At 37.3% G+C, this 21,479-nt stretch overlaps 1 pseudogene; it reads left to right on the forward strand.

Moving 5' to 3' along the window:
- Positions 1-19,713, forward strand: part of LOC136118665 (BCL2/adenovirus E1B 19 kDa protein-interacting protein 3-like) — a 64,051-nt pseudogene extending 44,338 nt beyond the window's left edge.
- Positions 19,714-21,479: the final 1,766 nt, after the last annotated feature.

Below are 21,479 nucleotides of genomic sequence, written 5' to 3' on the forward strand. Positions count from 1 at the left end.
TTGGTTCTTCATCACAATTATATCATCATAAAAGTGTTGGCACAATTAAGGTTTTTAGTAGAAGTAAACTTACAATGGATATTCATGTGATTTTGATAAATTACTGAAACATTTCCTATGAGTAGTAGACTTAATTCACAGGTAAATTCATTCAAAACATGTAATTTTAACTTTCAGCACTTCAACTTACATTGCAGGTAAAATAGAATATTTAAGCTAATCTTTCTTAACATTATAAATAGAATCACTTACATCAACAAGCAGTTTCTATGTTAATTCCAGCACTACCAACTTCCCTTTCATTTAAATGTAATAATATTTAAGAGGTATTTCACTGTAGAACTTTTAACAGGATGATAATAATTTCTTGTGAAAACAAATTTAAAATTAAATATCAAAATTCCATTCTGAATTTTGAAGGATTCTAACTTCCCTATAAGATGTATTTGAATAAGTAATTAGGGCTTCCTTTTTGTGTCATGCAGGATAGGTAAGGTTAAGTTGTGGTAATAAGTTAACTCCCAAATCTCAGTGATTGAAACCTAAAATGATACATTTTTTAGCTTCAATTACATGTTTATCGAGGGGCACAATATGGGACTCAGCTCATCACAGTCACTCTAGGTCCCATACCAATAGAGCCACCCTCATCACAACTGGTCCCAGTATCTGGAAATACTGCCTGACCACTGCTCACTTGTCCTCCCCAACCACCATGTGAATTCAATATTTTTTTCACGATTTCTTGTTTTATTTTCTTTGTTCTTTCTCATTCCCAATCTCTCTCCCTATCTCTAAATTCATAGTCCATCATCTCCAATTAGAATTTGTTGGTTTATTTGTGATCTCTCCTTTTAGAAGTTTCCAATTGCTATTGAGAACAGAAGTACACCATAACTATGTCTAAATCTGGGAGGATACAGAGAGTTCTGAAGTTGTTGAACCATCAATTAAACACTCAGTCCTAGCTCACTGGCCCATAGCTCACTGGCCATAACTAGTCATTTGACTGCATCCAACAACAGTGACTTAGTAAATATAATACTACTATAGGCCTGGAATGCAGAGAGTCAGAAATATTTAGTGAATGTAATTAATATTAGACAGTCCACTCTCTGATCAGCTACTTTCACTTCCAAGTCCATAGACATCTTCCCCACTCCCAAAAGGAAATAACTCCAAAGTCCCATAAAGTCAAGACCCAAACTTCAAAGTCCATGATCTCTAAGTGATGAGCAGTAGGCACTACAGCAGGTCTAGATAGGACCCTTTCTTGATGCATAGATCTATCAGAAAATTGTGTGCTCGACCTCCAAAAAATCTGCAGTGGTTGAACAAAAACAGGACAATCAAAATAAGCACTCCCATTCACAAATGGGAAGAAAGGAAAGTACACAGATGTCATTGGTCCGCAGCAATTCTGAAATCCCGTGGGCATTTCAGCTACAAGAAGACCCCATACTGGCTGTGGTAAATGTATCTCAATTAGGCCCTGGTTCCATGCTCAGGAAGTGTTGGTCTTTGACCTCTTTGATCCTTAGCTCTGCCTCCAAAGATATCTTCTCTCCTGTTATCCTGTAACCTTAACTCATCAAGAGGTTTTAACAATGGTCAAACCTCTGACTGCATTCCTGCTGCATGGCTGAATTTTAATCAACCCTTATTCAAGAAATTTCCCAAAATTATCTCCTACTGGTCAGGACTGAGAAGAAATTGTTTTTTCCAATTGTACAATTTCTCACATTTTTGGAGTCTCTCCAGGCTCTTTCATTTCTGCTTCTAAGCTGGCCAATAATTTCTGGATCCATCTCTTCATCTATTCATCTTTTCATTTTCCAAACTCAGCCAACAGTAACCAACACACATTACTAACATCCTATTTCCCAAACACTTTCCTTAAAGTTACAAGGTCAGAAGATAAATTATCTACATTGCAAATGATGACATTTGACAGTTTTATCATGTGTTTCTCCACTACCTAACAAGGATGACTCTCCTTCTAGTCTCTAATAATAGTTTACTCGTCAGAAAACTTCTTAAAGCAATGTAAAATGCATTGTTTGGTTATTATTGCATTTGACTTCTGGTGCCAAATTTGTATCAGTGAAGACAGGCTAGTTTAGGCTATGGAAGAAAAGGGAAGGGAAGGGAGGGGAAGGGAAGGGAACTTATAAATCTCAATACTTTAAAAAAAAAGTTTTAGTTTTTGCTCTCCTTGTACGTACATAGTAATTTGGCAACAGACCTTTACACATAATCTTCATGCAGGGAACTAATTTGCCAGGGAAACCTCTTAAATATTGATGTTTATGTATCATTCCTTATGTATTGGTTTTCTATTCCTTTGTAAAATAACCACCACAGGGCTTCCCTGGTGGCGCAGTGGTTGAGAGTCCGCCTGCCGATGCAGGGGACACGGGTTCGTGCCCTGATCTGGGAAAATCCCACATGCCGCGGAGCGGCTGGGCCCATGAGCCATGACCGCTGAGCCTGCGTCCAGAGCCTGTGCTCCGCAATGGGAGAGGCCACAACAGTGAGAGGCCCGTGTACTGCAAAAAAAAAAAAAAAAAAAAAAAAAAACCACCACAAACTCAATGGTGTAAAGCATCACTTAAAACAATGCACATTTATTATCGCATAGTTATTGTGGGTCAGGGCCTGGGTACAATTTAGGTTGGTCTTTTGCTTGGGGTATCACAAGATGGCAATCTTGGTGTTAGCTGGCCTACATTGCTTACAGAACTCACGATACTCTTCCAAAATCACATGGTTGTCTGCAGAATTCAGCTCTTTGTGGATGTATGACAGAGGTCTCCTTTTGCCTGATGACTGCTAGCCAGGGTCTGATCTCAGGTCCTAAACACCACTCATAGTCCTTTGCCACATGCCCCTCTTACAGACAACTTGGCAGCTCACTTCAGTAGGTGAGCAGGAGAATTCCTCTTTTAAGGAATCAAATGATTATCAAACCCATGCAGAATAATTTGAGTAATTCAAAACCAACTGATTAGGGACCTTAATTACAGCTGCAAAATCCTTACAACTTTGACATATAATGTAACCTAATGACAGGAATGATATCTTGTTCACAAATTTTGTCCACTTCAAGGGAAAGAGGGTTATATATGGAAGGTACACTAAGGAGGAATTTTGAGGGCCATCTGAGATTTCTGTCACATATTATAAGAAGAAAAAAAAAATTCTCAGTAGAGAATTTTTGAGGGTCTTACCCTGCCACTCAATACCCAGCCCATAGCTGACTTCTGATAACCCACTGACTACAACTAGCCTCATGGCTCTGCTGAACCACAGAAGGCAATGAACTGCAATCCTGCCATATTTCTGAGAATATTAAGTCATCCAATTGTTGGCCCCCACATAGGCTACAGCTAGAAAAATGTGTAGAAATCACTATCCACTACCTTGAAGGAAACAAATATTTGAGATATCTATAACACAGCTTCAAAACCAGTGATGGGAGAAAGCAACATTTTAGGTTTTTTATTGATCTTACATATTAGTTTGGGTGTAAAGCACAGATCTGGAATATGGAAGGAAAGGAAACTCAACCTCTCTGAGGTTGAAGAACATCCCCTTGGTCATACAGGGGGTTAGTAACAGAGCTAGCATTTAACCTAGTTTGTCTATGCTCTGTCCACTGCACCAAGCTATCTTCTGTGTATGTGGACTGAGTAGAAACACTGTAATATGAATTGCCAGAGTACTGGAAGTTTGAAGTAAAGATTTTTTTATGCTTCACAGCCTAAATGTCCATCAACAGAGGAACGCATAAAGATGTGGTACATATACGCAGTGGAATATTACTCAGCCATAAAAAGGAATGAAACTGTGTTATTTGCAGAGACATGGATGAACCTAGAGACTGTCATACAAAGTAAAGTAAGTCAGAAAGAGAAAAACAAATATCGTACACTAACACATATATGTGGAATCTAGAAAAATGGTATAGATGGTCTTATTTGCAAAGCAGAGATAGAAACACAGACATAGAGAAACAAACATATGGATACCAAGGGGGAAAGGGGGTGGTGCTTGACACAGCAGTGTAAAGCAACTATACTCCAATAAAAAAAAATTTTTTAAAAAGAAAGAAAGAAAAAGAAAGGGAACCCTTGTACACTTTTAGTATGGAATGTAAACTGTTACAACCACTATAGAAAACAGTATGCAGGTTCCTCAAAAATTTTTAAGTAGAACTATCATATAATCCAGCACTCCCACTTCTAGATATTTGGGTTTCCAAAGGAAATAAAACCATTATCTTGAAAAAACAAACAAACAAAAAGATTTTTTATGCTTGATAAGTAATAATCATCTAGTTATTTTTTCATTGATTCATTTATTTATCAAACAGGTATTGTGCCGTTTACTACATTTCAGTCATTAGCTCTTAAGTAGAAAGAAAACTATATTAAGACACAAACCAGTACTTCTTTTTCCTTAGGCCTAAAGATAAATGTGTAGAAGACTCTTCTGAAGTTTCATACTTAATAGTAAAGACAATGAGACAAGGACTTTTCATAACCTCCCAAACACTGTGCTCCCCTTCCTTCTTAGTACAAGAACTCCGTTGTTCTGTACTGCAGCAACACGACTATGTTCTGCCTGTGAGATGTAAGTGGAAGCCTTGGGATCTCTAGTTTAACAGTCAGATATAATTCTGATTCATCTCTCTACCAATGCCCTTGTCACCATTCTTACAGAATACAGTATCCATGAAGATGATGTACCCAATATTCTGGTTTCTCAATTTCTTAGCCTTATCAACCCCAAAGATCTGTGTTTTCTACTTGACCCCACCCTGTCATCCACATCTCTATCTTGATTCATAGCATGAGTTTATTTATTAAGCTTTCTTTCACTTAGTGTTAAAATGTCACATTACTTCCTCCCTGTACCTTACTCTCAGCTAATGACCTGCCATGCTCACTGGGCCTTTACACTTGCTGTCCCCTCTGCCTAGGTGCTTTTCTCTAGACCTGTGCATGGCTGGTTTCTTCTGGGCTTAAATATCACTTTTTACAAAATGCATTCCCTGCCTATCTGAGATCAAGTGCCCCATCTCCCTGATTAAATTCCTTAACAGTTTTCATTATCTAAAATTATTTACGTGTTTACTTCCCATTTCTCTTCTTCTTTAACATAAGGAGGGGTTTTTGGTCTGCCATTTTTTCCACTGATATATACCAAGGACAGAGAATGGTGCCTTATAAGTAGAAACTGAATAAATACTTATCAAACAAATACATTATTGTATGGTTTTATAATGTATCTATAGAAAAGAGCCGTGCTGGAAAATTGTTAAATGAATTAATGAATGAATTAGTAGTGAAATGATTTGGATCAATGAGGTGAGGAAGTGGGAGGCACTTCTTTTTGATATATTATAGCAAAATTTTGTAAAAATTTAAGGACGAAACTTTTACTAATGTTAAAAAAAATTTTAAGCATTACATGTAAGGTATTTATTAAAGAAGAATGTCTTTATCAACATGAGTTTTTTACCTATTACATAACAATTTCTGTTTGTAGTTTTATCAAATCTGAGAGTGTATTTTGCATGGTATACTTTGTTGCATGTACAAAATTCATTTTGCACAGACCTGAGAAATACCACAAAGTGACAGAAAATTGATAGGCAATCATCTGCCATATAAAAATAACAGTGAGTTTGGCTCACTGAGGGTATGTTGGGGTGGAATACCATGAAATATAGACCACATAGCATACATACAAATCACGATAGGGCTTACTGAGGGCTTTGCAAAGAGATCATCCAGAGCAGCTGACTTGGAGCCACAAACAGAGACTTTTGTGACTGATGGTTAGATAGATGAACTGGACAAGTTCAGAAGCTGTGGACAAAATAGGAAACAGTGATTTCGAGCAGAAACTCCAAATCTGAAGGCATGGGGCAAATTCTCCTCATAGCAGGCAGCAATGTTAATTGAACTCATCTACACTGACAATCTACATAGAAGTCCACAAATGAGAAGCAGCAGGGATGTATGTAATGACAGCTACTGATGGGCTAGAGCATGAAAGAATAGGTAACACTAAATAAAAAATGATTGTGTATTTAGATTTTCATAAAAATACTAATATTATGTGCAGCAGCAATATGACCCCTTAGGTAACAAGAGCCCCTTCACGAAGTCAGCATACACCAGATTGGAACCTGCCCACAGGGCCAGTGACAAGGAACAGGAGTCTGGCAGGACTGAGTCACAGTTGAGCCAAGAGCCAAGAGGGAGAAATGGCATTATATCCAAAAAGAAAGTGAAGTTAAAAAATAATGCGACCACTTTCTAACAAACTAAATGATGGTTGAAAAGGCCATGCTAGAGCTGGATGATAAGATATAATGGCACCCTGATCAGAAAGCCTGGGAAAAAAAGACTTGGAAAAGAAAGGATCATGATCCCTACTCTCCAGCAAAAGAGGTGAGGTGTATGAATTCCACTACAATTACATAATAGACTGCAATATAAATATTAAAAATGATATAAAACTATATTTACTGGCCTAAAAAGATGTCTCTGGTACATTGTTAATAGGAAACATTTACAGAAACATATATCGTATACTCTCCTTTTTTAAATGCTAGAGGAAAAAAATGGAGCATATTCCAATATTAAAACTTGGTAACTAGAAGTGGAAAATATATGGGTAATTTATTCACTTTTCATGTCTGAATTTTCTATTTTGCTTTAGATTAAATTTATTAATTATGTAATAGAAGTAATCACATACCAAGAACCACACTAGTTTGGAATAAATTATTCAAATGATCTAGTCATATGATTTTTGCATATGAAAAATATACACTGAGATACGCCAGATAAGAGGGGCAACTCAAGATAGAGTAATAACCCTCATTGCAGGCGTCAGGTATACTCTGATAGAAAAGAATATCCATGTGGCCAGCCTGAGCTATAAGAAAGTGAGATACTCATTTTGTAGAGAATCCTAGAAAGATTCGTTAGTATAATGACAAAAAAGAAGACATTTTCCTAAAGGCATTCAGCACCTAGTCATTTCTTTCAAGTGTTAAAGCTCAAAATAAGTTTGACAGATCATAACGTTTGTCTTAGTTCTTCATACTACCAATTCTGAGAGAGTTTACTTACTGTGAAGTATGTTTCATAGATGTCCTCAAAATCCAAAAAAAAAGTTTTTAAAATCCTGTTTTTATCTACTTAACAGAAATAGTATATCCACCATTTTTTTTTCAATATGACTATCTATAGGGTACCTGGAATCTAGACTATTACCAGGAAAGAGCATGGTGACAATTAGATGAAATTTCACAGCCAGAACTGGTTCCCTGGGTGTGTGACTTGTGTAGTCACACAGGGTCCAGTGCTGAGAAGGTCCTCACACTTGGTTTAATGGTCTGATGTTGCCGTCTTGAAATTCTTAATAATTTTTTAACACAAAACACTTAATTTTATTTTGCACTGGGCTCCACTAATTTCATAGCTGATCCTGCTTATAGTATAACTTGGAATCTTTATTGTTCTGGGATGAGTTTGAAAAAGTCACACCACCAACCCCAAAAGACTAATTCATTTGATGTCGAATATACACGTTACAAATAGAGCAAAATGCCTATTTGGGTACTGACTAAAGTGAGTATTAGTTTGAAAGAGACTGGGAAGTTTAGTTTGAAAAAGGAAAGTTCGGTTGTCTGGGAAAGTAAATGTTATTGCTTAAGATTTGTATACAGACAAGTATCAAAGCTGTGTGCACATTTATGATTAACTTTGTTTTGAATTAGGTTTGTTTTGATTAACTTTGCTTTAATTAATTCCTGCTATAAAAAAACTCTTTTACGTAAGATTTAAATAACAAATCAGGAAATAAAGTAGAATTTCTTGAATTGGATGGGTTATTTGAGCATGACTTTTTCTATGTCAGGATTTGTGACCATCAGAAGATGGCAATTAGAAGCAGCCCTTGGATCTTGTGGGTAAGAAGCAACTGAACAATTTTACACTTATTCATTACATATAGGATTTGCCCAAGTATCATTCTTGCCTACTTCAGCATTTTTCACAAAATCTTTGTAAAGGCAGGATACAACCTGACAATGGTAGTCTTTAAGGAGTGCTGCCTCTTTTTTTTTTTTTTTTTTAATGTGAGCAGAAGGTGAAAGGGAAGAGATTTTTGTTTTCCTAAAACAGCACAGCTTGGTGAATATGATACCTTCTCACAAATCCATAAAGAACTGAAAGTTTATGCAATTTTAAAATACCTCAGGAAGTGTTCATGAATATCTTTTAATTCCAAGTCATTTAACTTGCATTTAAACATGCTAGTCTAGCAAAATCATACTGGTAATTTCATTGGTACAAATAAAACGGATCTGAATGGACTGGGATTTGGGGGAAAGGAAGAAAAAATTATTGCCTTTAGGAAAATAACACTTTTATAACATAAGAAAATTTTAATAAGTTTATCTACCAAAAAATTTCTTTCTAAGAGTTTGAATTCAAGCAATTAGTTAAGCTGGAGAGACTGGTGTGGGAATTCTCACTCCTTTAGTGAGGAGCCCACATAGGGTGCGTTACATAACCTCTCTCAGACCACTGCTCAATCTGCAAACTGGAGCTGACTGTAGTGCTTTTCTTTCAAATTTATTTGAAGATTAAATGTGAAAATATATGCAAAATGACTGGCATATCGTTGATGCACAACAGATGCAACATCTCCTTGATCTCTATTTTTTTTAAATAATATACACATATGCCACATGTATAAATCTTTGCCTATCAGTTTTTTTTATCTGTCTTTTCAACTGATGTAAAAGAGAACCCAGGGTATGTCTCTCCCTCTCTCAACTTTCCATTTTCAGGATACCCTAAGTCTCTTAATTCCTCTCACCTTCCCCCAGGATCTGACTTGTTCTGTTTCTCAGCCTCAGGCCTAGATCAGTTAGGTCCCATCAGGTACTGGAAGGGTACAAAGAGCTTTAAAAATTCCAGGTGGGAGAGGAAAGAACAAAGATGATCTCTTCCCTGTGCAACCTTGAAATGTAATAACTACAAGGTAAACACATCTCAACACATCCAAGATGGTCTACCATTTAGTGTTAACTTTGGTATGTGAATATGCTAACAAGAGTCCCTGTTTTCCTTTTCCAACCATCCCAGATGCTCCCTTCTGCTCTCCCAGATGGATTGGGCCATGGCTAGAAGGTAACATGGTGGCACCCTGCTCTGAGAAAAAGATAATCCTGGGTGTCAGGAATTATAGAAAAAAAGTATATGGATAAAGGTGTATATATAGAGTATATTTCATATAATCAATTAGAAGATAGGTGAGATACATCTTGAACATTTAATGGATAAAAGGACTTTTCTGAACGGTTTGGATGGTTTTACTGCAGGAAGATGAACAGAACAAAGCAAGCTCTATAAATATTGATTGGCGTGAAAGTAGACACAGAATACACACAAGTGAAATCTTCATAGGCTCCCAACTTCCCACTCAAAGTACAAATTACTTCTACTAGAATATTAGACTAAAACCAGTAAGGCCTCTTGCAAAAATAATTAAGAAAGCCTGAACGAGTCAGAGGAAACCGAGTGGAATAGAATCATTGGTTGTGCAGTAGCTTTCCTCTTTGAATCTAAATATAAACACTAAGGAATATATTATAGAAAAATTCTGCTCCATAACAAGTTTTAACTTGTTCAACAATGACAAAGTATAGACAAGCAGTTGTATTGTTTAAAAAAACAATACTTGAACAATTACTCGAACAATTTAAGGTAGGTAAGATGCTTTTGTTTGTCATCAGGGTAGCACTGTTCAGATGATAAATTATATGCCTCGGAAACACTACAGCTTAGTGAGATTCCTTTTTTTTAAATGTCACATAACACACTGCCATTGCAATCTGTACTTGTATCTGTGTGCTGTTTGTGTAACAAAGGCCTTTACATTATTTTATATGTGTAAAGAAACTATACTTGAACTTTGCCTATGTGGTTAACTGCCCTGAGATTCCTGAAAAAGGAATCTTTATAAGGAAGCTCCTTTTCCTTCCCGTAAAAACTACATCCAAGACCATGCTAAGCTACCTGGGTCCTGACATTTTGGCAGTTCTCCATTCTACACCTTAACAACATGGAGTGTCTCTACATTGGCAAACTCAGCAGCTTCTTCCTCCACATTATAGGAATTTAGAAAATGTCTTTCATGCACAAAGTCTAATATTTAGCTGGCTCTCAAGAATTAATCAGTGAAAATAATATCTACTTGGAATTTTTTAAAACTATGAGAAGTAGCCAAAAAGTGAAGTATCTTCCAAAGTAATAATAGCGTGTATCTCTCTGTAGATATACACCTTACCAAGTACTCCAAAAGCATACGTGTACACACACCGCACATGCACATTTAAGTGTACTAACACATTTTCTAGGAAGTCAACAACAGCTATTTTAGATATTAAACATAATACAATCAAATAGATAACCATTCTGATATAGCTAAACATATTTTAGCAAACATGTTCAGCCTCGGTCTAATTGATTTATGTATGAATTCCCCATGGAAATTATCTCCACCCTACAAAATTATTCAATGTGGTTAATGTGCATGTTAAAAAATGCTGATGGGGAATACAGAGAAAGTGATCTCTGTCAAAGGATTTGCATTTAAGATCACAAAGCATTATCAGAACTTTCATGAAATAGTCACAATATAATGTTGTTAAAGGGATTGTCAACAGAAGTTCAGAATACTGAATTAAAGTAACTTGGTCATACTCTACAAATTATTCCTTCGTTTAAAAATCATTTTCAAAGCAATTATTCATTAATTCTACAAAACTGTTAGCATAAATCAATATTAAACTCTGTAACTGATGCTATACTATCTAGAAATAAGGAATTTATATTCTCTCACTCATTTCTCTGGAGTGTGCCCACTAAGTGGAGACAAACAGTAATACACCTAGAATGAATATTATGGAACTGTCTGATCCTAATACTTAAACCTAAAATAGCATATGGTTATGATCCAGTAATTCCACTTCTGGGTATATAGCCAAAGAAAACAAAATCAGTATCTTGAAGAAATAGCTGCACTCCTATGTTCACTGCAGCGTTACTCACAACAGCAAAGATATGGAAACAACAGCAGTGTCTGTCAATGGATGAATGGAGAAAGAAGACGTAGCGTATCTTTGAAATATTATTCCAAAGATAATATGGAAAAATGGAATATTATTCAACCACGAGAAAGAAGGAAATCGTGCTGTTTGCAACAACATGGATGGACCCTGAAGGCATTATGCTAAGTGAGACAAGTTACACAGAGAAAGACAAATACTGTATGATATCACTTATATGTGGAATCTAAAAAAAGCTAACCTCATAGAAACAGAGTAGAATGGTGGTTAGCAAGGGCTAGGGGGTTGGAGAATTGGAGAGGTGTTGGTCAAATGGTACAAACATTCAGTTATAAGATGAATAAGTTGTGGGTATCTAACATACAACAGGGTGATTATAGTTAACAATACTGTATTATACACTTGAAAGTTGCCAAGACAGTAGATCTTAAATGTTCTTACCACAGAAAAGAAATGGTAATTTTATGAGGTGCTGGAAATGTTAGTTAATCCAACAGTGGTATTCATTTCATGGTATATAAGTGTGTTACATCAATACGTTGTACATCTTACACTTACACAATGTTATATGTCAATTTTATTTCAATAAAGCTGGAAAAACATAAATAAAATAGCATACGGTCATAATAAAATTTAAAAGGTAAATTGCTTGCATTCATCAGTTATTATGCATAACATTCCTTAATATGGTGATGCACCTCTACATTCTTATCCAGTATGTGACATCATTATAGAGACTGATAAAATTCTGTAAATATGTAAAAATACGTACATTTTACTCTATACTTATACTATAAAAAATACTGTGATTTACTTAGTCTTTCACCAATTTAAAACATGTTCAAAAGTAAGTTTAGTTTGAATTAAATTATACTACAGAATCTAATTGATTTTTCTCTTGCTAAGTCCCAGATCTCCATGTGTGGGCCAAGACCCACTTTTAAACCATGTTCAACAAACTAGCTAACTTTATGTTATTTTCCAGTTAAGGATAATGTTTACAGTCTAAGACAATGATCCAAAATGCAAACTGAAATATTTCACATTCTATGAAAACCATTTTAAAGGACTTAATAATAAAAGATAAATTGCCAGCATTACCTGGTCTGTGAGGTGCTGAATGATTTTTCCTCTCCCTATTTCTCCAGGCTTATCTCAAGTCTCCAGTCAGCCCCTACCTCATTCTTCTTACCAGGGGCCACGGAATCAGGTCTCCGGAGACCTGACAGTTCACCTGAATCTGTGCCCTCGGTCGCTCCCTCCTCCCTAACTTCTAAGTCTCCCTCTGAACGCACCTGCGGCTGTAGAAGACAGTTTTTGGTATGTTGATAGCATTCTACTCTAAACATTGCATCTCTCTCCTTCACTGCATGAGAGCTAATTCTAGCCCCACAAGAGCCTGCTGACTAAAGGCAGGAGCAACTGTAGATCAGGGGAGTGACTGCTTCAAGGTGAAACCTTCAACCAATGGTACGTGTGCAGGGGTGAAAGTGGGTGAATAAACACCCCAGTCTGTCCATCTTCCCCTGGAACAATTCAGAAACATGTTCTACGTGTTTTCTCAGAGGATCACCAGTAGGACTGAGGCCCAGTTGCCCAAAACAGAAACCCACTTATTAACACACATCTCATTTGCATTTCTTTCTTTCTGTTTCTTTTTCAGCACTTTTTCATTTGTGCTTCCTGGGATCATTTCTCAAGTAAAATACTTGTTCCCAAGTCCTTGTTCCCAGGTCTGCTTAACTTAAAAGGAGTGGTAAGCACTGTGCTGATCTGCAGAATCTATGACCAACGTAAAAACATTTGATTCCTTTTGAATAAACCAAAGCAGGGGGAGAGGGACATCCAGATGCGTACGCCCCTGTGATTTAAGCTTTCTGATACTGAATTAGTAGAAGCTCCCTGCATATTCATTTTATTTCACCATTCTGTGTTTGCTTTCATGCTATTTTCTAAACGAAATGCCCTTCCCCAGCTTCTTCACTTGCACAATTTCTTATTTTCAAGAAGCAGCTCAGATATTCTGTTTGAAAAACTCAGAGTCAAGCTTCTGTCATAGCAACCAACATGTATTTCACATATAAACCTGAACACATTACATGGAGATGACCTGTGTAAGACTCATAAGCTCTTTGAGAACAGGGGCCAAAACGTACTTCCCTTCGAGACTCCAGCACAGGGCCTGGTATGTACAGGCACTTATAATAATAAATGAGTAAATACCTTATTTTTCAAAAAACACTTAGAAGATGTCAGGAAATGTTTTAAGTGCTTTACCTGTATTAACCCATTTAATCCTCAAGACAACCTCTTGAGGTATGTACTATTATTACCATCATTTATAAAATGAGCAAACTGAAGCAGAGTGAGGCGAACTGACTGACCTGCAGTGACACAGCTAGCAATGAGTGAGCCCAGAACAGATTTAGACTATAATCTATGTTCTTTACAGCTACCCATCATTGCTTCTTTTGAATTAAATATCAAACAGTAGGGCTTCCCTGGTGGCGCAGTGGTTGAGAGTCCACCTGCCGATGCAGGGGACACGGGTTCGTGCCCCAGTCCGAGAAGATCCCACGTGCTGCGGAGTGGCTAGGCCCGTGAGCCACGGCGGCTGAGCCTGCGCGTCCGGAGCCTGTGCTCCGCAACGGGAGAGGCACAACAGTGAGAGGCCCTCGTACCACACACACACAAAAAAAATCAAACAGTAACATCTAACCAATAGAAAACACGATTTGTTATCATTTTGTTACAGACCTTGGTATCTAATCTATGCTAACCCATGTTCTTATCTATACCTAGTTTTCGAAGGAAGAGCTTAAAAGTCTCTCTCCAACAATATCATTTACAAAAGCAACAGTAAAAAAAAATATTTCCATCACAGCATTCCTAAATATCATATAATTTCTAACTTACCAATGTAGATTTCCTTATGTACCAGAAATTTACTTTAAAAATTTATTTAACACCCCATGAAAATAATATGCTCAGCCTAGGTAGTACCAGTTTTTAGAAATTAATATTCTTATGAGAAAAGAGTCAAAGATTATTTATAAAAAGTGAATGATAAACGATTAATTCTTAATACATTCTTTAGCTATGTAAATAAAACCAAAATACACTGTCTAGGGTCCTACTTACACAGGCTGTTAATGGCAGTAGACTTGGTAAATTTCAGAGAACCAGCCTCAAGTGACTCTGCAAGTCACATTTCACACTGTGTTCATCCTGTTTCCTGTCAACAGTGGCTATAACGGGCACATAAACTAAAGTTTATAACCTTTTGAATCTGTAAAAGTTCTGTGTCCTTAGCCTTTAGCAATGGAAATATGCCAGCAATTTGCTCTTATATAATCCCTCTTCTCCATCAGATTTGAGGAAATTTTAACTAGCATGGAATTATAAATTCTTAATGTCATTTCTGCATTGATAGGCTCCTGATAATCTTAAATCCAGATCAAGAATTATTTTAGAGTAAATTCATAGCCCAGTCAACTGAACAGAAAAGACTGCAGTAAACATCCAATATATATTCCATTAAAAACAACTTTAAATGCATCATCTAAGTAAACTTGGGGAACTATTTAAAAATTTAGGAGTCCTTGGCCAAAGCTTAACTGAGAGATAAAACTTCTAAAAACATTATCTAATAAAATGAATGGGACAAGATGAAGAGATTTATTTTGTTAGCCAAACCATATAATTTAACACTGCCCTTTTCATTTTACTAACCTAAATTTTCCACAATCTCATTTAAGCCATTATTTTAGGTATGTGATTTATTCTCCACATTATTCTAATAATTCTCAATAAGCAAACAGGGAATTTTTTTAAATGTAATGATTGTTTAAAATTTTAAACTTCTCTTTTTTTTCTAATAAATGTTCTAGTAAATAGTATTTATGTATCTCATCAAATGTTTTCTTTTTATTTTTCTAAAAGTTATTTTCCAATTATGTTTCCATAAAACACAGTGATCTCTTCAGCACAGACAACTACTCAATGAAACAATGTACTTCAGGTTTTAGGTAGAGAGCTTAATATTACTATAAATTCCTACAAAATATTCTTCACTTGTATGAAACTGGGTTTATCATATACAGGCATCCTATTTCTTAAAGTCTTAAATCAGAAGTAAAATTTGAATATGCATTTGGCTCAAGAGTTCTTAGAATCTGTTCTGAGAGACTGTGGGTTAAATTATCAAGTAGTATTTAATGAGCATATCAATTCTGTAAATTAAGTGACTTTAAATTACAAGTTTTATACTAGACAACTACTAGAGACAGGGATAAAAAATCTATTGATTTGCACATTTCTGTTTCAGAATTTTCAACACGTTTCCTTGTAGACTCTTTTTAAGTTGTTTGTTCAAAAGTGAGGTAACTGCATTTTGCAGTGCTCTGAAATATTTGAAAAAAAAATTGTGTTCTTGATGGAGATTAAGAAGATAGATTTGAGACGTTTTTTGACTTTTAGGAAATAGTTTGCAATCTGGGTTTAACATAGATTTCTGAAGTGCAGAGTTACTACAAGGGGCCTGTGAACTGATTATCTATGTGTACAAAGCCGTATATATAAAATAAATACGTAGAATATCATACACTTATATGTGCCATTGTCAGAAACATACCTGTGTGTCATAAAGAATAATGTGCATACTTATTTTAAACATTAGTAGAGTCACAGTAGTTTTTGTTATATTTCTCAATCCACAGATGCTGAAAGTTAACACAACTAGCTTGTGTCAGATTATATTGATATAATAAAAAAATCTTTGTGTTCAAAATACTTGGAAAACACTGTTTGGAAGGCTTGCTACTAAAGGGAAAATTATTTATATTTTCAATTTCAGAGTATTTACCATTCATTTTCACTGTGACTTAGAAAATAATATGTCATTATATTGAAAGAACCACTTTTTTTTTTTTTTTTTTTTTTACCAGAAGTGAGGAGGTGAAGGACATGAATGGATTGTGGAGGCCAAAAAATCTGCTTCTTTCCACATTTACATTTTTATTAAAGATCTGAACTCTAAAATTTAGGCATCAGAGAGATCTAGAGGAAAACTATTTGAACAATAAATATATGTGAACTCAAATCACATTTACCTTCAAAATTACGTATTGTCATTGAACCAAACTCTCAACCATCAGGGTGATTTAATTTTCCCCTCATCCTGTTTTCTGGACTTTAGTTATTATGAATGTATATGTGGTAGGCAGAAGAATGGCCTTTCAAAGATCCAGGCCCTGTTCTCCAGAACTTGTGGGTATACTATGTTACATAGCAAAGAGGAATTAAGATAAAAGAAGGAATTAAAATTACTAGGCAACTGACCTCAAAATAGGGAGAGTAATATGGATTATTCAGGTGGGACCAATGTAATCACAAGGGTCCTTAAACATGAAAGAGGGAGGCAGAAAAGTCAGTGTCAAAGTGATACCATGGGAGAAAAACTCAACCAGACATTGCAGGCTTTGGAGGGGGACCATGAGCAGCTTCTAGAAGCTGAAAAAAGCAAGAAAATGTATTTATCCCTAGAGCTTCCAGAAGCTCTTGACACTAATTTTAACCAGTGAGACACATCCTGGACTTCTGACCTCCAGAACTGTAAAAGAATAAATTTGTGTTGATTTAAGCCACTAAGTCTGTGGTAATTTGGTACAGCAGCAATAGGAAACAGTTTGCTAAGGTGTATGCACTTGATGACTATGTAAATTTTCATGAACACCGAAAGAATTCAAGTGAAGTAATGATGAATTAGGTTAGCCCTTTCCCAACATAACTGCTGAAGTAAAAGGACTTTTGCTGTGGAGCTAAACATGATATAATGGGAAGAGATTCCTGCTTTTCCTCAGGAGAGAACATTTGCACCAGTAGGAATGAGGCAGAAATCTGGACAGGTGCATCAGACCGATGGTGGTGAGTAAAGCACTGGGCCAAGAGGGTTCAGTCCAGGCCATTTCAGGACCACCTGGTCTCTGACTTGCTCATCGCAGCGCTGATTCTGCAGAGGTGGGCAGAGCAACTAATGAGACCACATGACTCATGAGCAAGTGTGAGTAACCCATAGGAGATTTTGGAGCTCTGTGGGAGAAGAAATCCCTGGGGGATGGTGTAACGTTAGAAAGGAAATGAAGAATTTATTCTGGGAAAGGCAGTAGAAGCTCTAAGCAAATATAATTTTGCTATTAAAAAGACCCAGTCACAGATATAGAAAACAAACTTACGGTTACCGGGGGATAAGGGGAGGAGGGATAAATTGGGAGATTGGGATTGACATGTACACACTACTATATATAAAATAGTTAACTTATAAGAACCTGTTGTATAGCACAGGGAACTCTATTCAATACTCTGTAATGGCCTATATGGGAAAAGAATATAAAAAAAGAGTGGATATATGTATATGTATAACTGATTCACTTTGCTGTACACCAGGAAGTAACACAACATTGTACATCTACTATATTACAGTAAAAGTTTTAAAAATAATTTTTTAAAAAATCCACACACTCAAGGTTAGAAAAAAGAATACACACACTCAAGGGCTAGTCATTTCATCCAAATTTGAATTTGTCTCTCTTAATGGATTAATCAAGGAGGACAAAAACACAAAAGAAACCCCTGTTGTGAAATAAAGAGCCAGCTCAGAGGGAGGTTAGCTGGTCACTCTGAAAGAGAGCCTCTCAAGGTGACAGGGAAACTTTAGTCTCAGGTCTGATACCCATTTTGCCAGGAGCCCAAGTCTGACAGTACAGTCCCAGTAGGTTGGACCCTAGAGGATGGACTTCTACAATCAAACTTAAAAGAGACTGATAATAAAACAGGAATATAGCTTTTGTGCTCAAAACCAGGGCACTTCCTCCCTGTGTCTGCCGTCAAGAGCACCTCATTCTCAGTGTCAAGGCAACCGGAGGTGCTTAACAGCCCGAGTTTGCGAGATGGGCAAAGAAAAAGAGCGAAGGCTTTAGAAGGCCTGAAAGAATATTTTATCCGGTCAATGAAAAAGCCTGATGAACCATCCTTGTTCAAAAACCTAACTTTCCAGTGAGCTGAACACTAACGTCACTTGAAATACTATTTCTCTCAGTTTCTTGGACTTGGACAAAGCTGGAGGAAAAATGTCAAATGCTGGTATTTAAATCATGTTTATGAACTTCACGTGAACCATATTTAAACACGTTACGAAAAAGTGACTGAAAATACAAGATACATAATTTATGTATTATACGTATTATTTCTAGTTTTAGTTCTATCCTAAGGTTAAAACCTGGTCACCTAGAATTTAAGGGTCTCCTTCCTTCATTAGGAATCCAATAAGCAGTATCTTAAGTTGGATTTCTGAAGACAGTCTCACTTTCTCTGTCGCCCCCTAGATACAGAGGTATTTTGTTTATTATTAGTTTCCTTCCCAATTTTTCCATCAACACTACATCCTAGACATACCTCATTTTAGCATCTGTGTTCCAGTATTTAACAAAATAAACCAAACCAAACACCTTTTCTGACCGATGCTCAGGGAATATGGGTATGAATGCTACTAGATTCAAAGAGCAGAGGACAACTATGACCAAAGAAGGTTTTCACTGAGACTGTTTCTCAGAGGTCATTTCTTTTACACAGTTGCGAGCAATGATGAGATCCTCATCGCAGAAGTAAACGCGGGTCAGAGGTAATCACTGCTAAACGTCAGCTTGGTCGGTCAAGACCACAAAAGAAATGTAAACACATTACCTAAATGGTGGCTGCCATTACCTTTCAAAACAGAGCGGTGTGTGCGTGGTGAGTCTGGCCTCCAGCTCCTTGGCCCGACGCCGACGCCACCGCCGCTCGCACTCCCGCCTCAGAGCGCCTGCTGACCCCACGTCGACCCCGCCGCCGCCTTCGCTGACGTTGACCCCACGTCGACCCCGCCGCCGCCTTCGCTGACGTTGACCCCACGTCGACCCCGACGCCGTCTCGCCTCCCGCAGCACCCTCGCCCAGGTGCCGTGTCTCAGAGTAAGCCACCCGCACTGCAGGAGGAGTGGTTGCATGGCTCTTGGGTGGAATTACACTTTGGCAATAATGGGAACGCCAGCGTTGTTCCAGACTCTGTTTCTGTTTATAATGGCGACGTGGAAGAAATACTGCTGGGTGTGCAGCATGAGTCTGGACGGAGTAGCCCCAAGACTTCTCTCTGTGACCGCCCACCTCGCTCATAGACCTCGCAAGATACCAATGGAGCTTCCAAAGCAGACACACTAATATTGATGAGAAAAACAGCTCTCAGTCGGAGGAAGATTACATGGAGACAAAGAAAGACGGAGAAAGCCTCTTGAAGAAAAACTCAGACTGGATATGGGACTGGTCAAGTCAGCCAGAAAACATCACTCCTCACCCCCACCCCCAGTTCCTCTTCAAACCCCCGCAGCGCACGATCGCGCTCAGCTTGAGGAACACGAGTGTTAGGGAGAAAGGGGGCATCTTCTCTGCAGAGTTTCTAAAGTTTCTCTTCCGTCTCTTCTCTCTCATCTGCTAGCCATGGGGTTGGGTATCTATATCTGAAGGTTACTGAAAATATCCACCAAAACCTTTTAATGAAGAATTGGAACCCAGCTTTTTCATTTAGTGGGAATTTACATCGGGGTTTGCAACGCAGCTTACTATCATCTTGGTCCTTGGGTGGCTGCACCACTTGTGTCATTTCTTCTGTAAATGCCACATTCTGAATTCAGTAAAATAAAAATAAGACACTTAAAAAAAAAAGAGTGGTGTGAGTGAATATGGAGCATGTGGAGTTGAGAGGGAATTTCATTATAAAAACACTAAAACACTCCAGGACTCTGGGTGAAATGTTCATGAAATTAAAAACAAAATTATGTGGAAATTTCCAACAGAAGTGCCTACAACTATAATATATACTTAATCATTACTGGCCTCCCCGATTTAGCCACTTATGTATAGTAAATGGAAACAATGTGAAGTGGGAGAAATATCAACTTTTGTAAGTGGGTATTTTCAATGAAATAATAAATATATTAAAATAAAGATTTTAAGCCTCTGGATTTCTTGTCATTCCCTTATAAATTCTCATAATATGAAAACATGCTTGTTTACCCATGTCTTCACTTGAAAAACCTTGCTGACAACCTGTTCATTACCAAAGCAGACCATGCCAAGATGATACAATGTGGTCTCTACCCACCAAGAGCTTTTATTCTGTAGAGGAGAAAGGCACATGCAACTTCTCACACAAGGGGACAATGGGATATTCGAATTGAAATTTTTCCAGTGTCCTTGTTTTGATGTCCTCACTTGGCTTTGGGCTTCACTAAGTATCCCTGCTCCTAGAGTCTGTATTTTAGTTCTTTCAGCTACAATCCACTTTTATTATACCTGAGCTCTGTCGATGTGGTGGTAAGGTCGGGGGGGGGGGGGGGGGGAAGAAGAACATTCTATGATCTTCTGATTAAATCTCAATCATTTGATGTGCCTGTGTCTCGGAGGTATGACCTTCACAGGTGTTAATCCAGCCTTTTTACCTTCAGCCTCCTATGCCTTTCTCTGGCTGCAACATTCCTAAATCGATTTATTTGAAGCCCTGATTCTAGATGCCTGTTTTTCCACCCCTTAAGTAAGACAGGAAGGCTGAAGTGAGTTCTCTTCCTTCATCTGGATAAAGTTTAAGAATTGGGCGAAGTCCTTTCTACTGGAAAGTAGACCTCTGATATGGAGAAGGCTCTGAACATGTTTCTAAATGGTTACTCTTCCCTTCCCCCTCCCAGAGCCAAGAGGGGATCTTTCTTGGACTTTCACCATAGACACGTGATGGGGTTCCTGGAAGGAAAGCCCATAAAAATGTGGGTTCTCTCTAAGGTTGTGGTTCCCAGCAGTTTTTCACCCTCACACTAGTCTCCACTCAACCTCCCAGAATTCACCAAAATTACCACTTAAGTATTACTACCAGTTTATGGTTCCAACAGCTTCTACTGCTGTATCTCTCTGGGTGCACTTATCTCTCTAGGTGTTGGGTTGCTGGTTTACCCTGTAACCTAGTTCTCTGATGCATCCAAGATATCATTGTCCAGTTTTTTTCTTATCATAAAAATGGGAGTTCTGACTTCCAAGCTCTTTACATGTTTGGTCTGAAACTAGAAGCCACAATTCATTTTTGATGTATAATATTGAATACATGAATTACCACTGTGATACAATTTCTAACATTCCTATTTAGGGATGATCTGCAAGAAAAATATCCTAGATCCTTATTTCCACCCTTTGAAAATGTAACATAAAGTGACAAAAATATGTAAAACACATCTAGGGCAAAA

This window comes from Phocoena phocoena, chromosome 1 (genome assembly GCF_963924675.1).
Source record: "Phocoena phocoena chromosome 1, mPhoPho1.1, whole genome shotgun sequence".
Taxonomy (NCBI): Eukaryota; Metazoa; Chordata; class Mammalia; order Artiodactyla; family Phocoenidae; genus Phocoena; species Phocoena phocoena.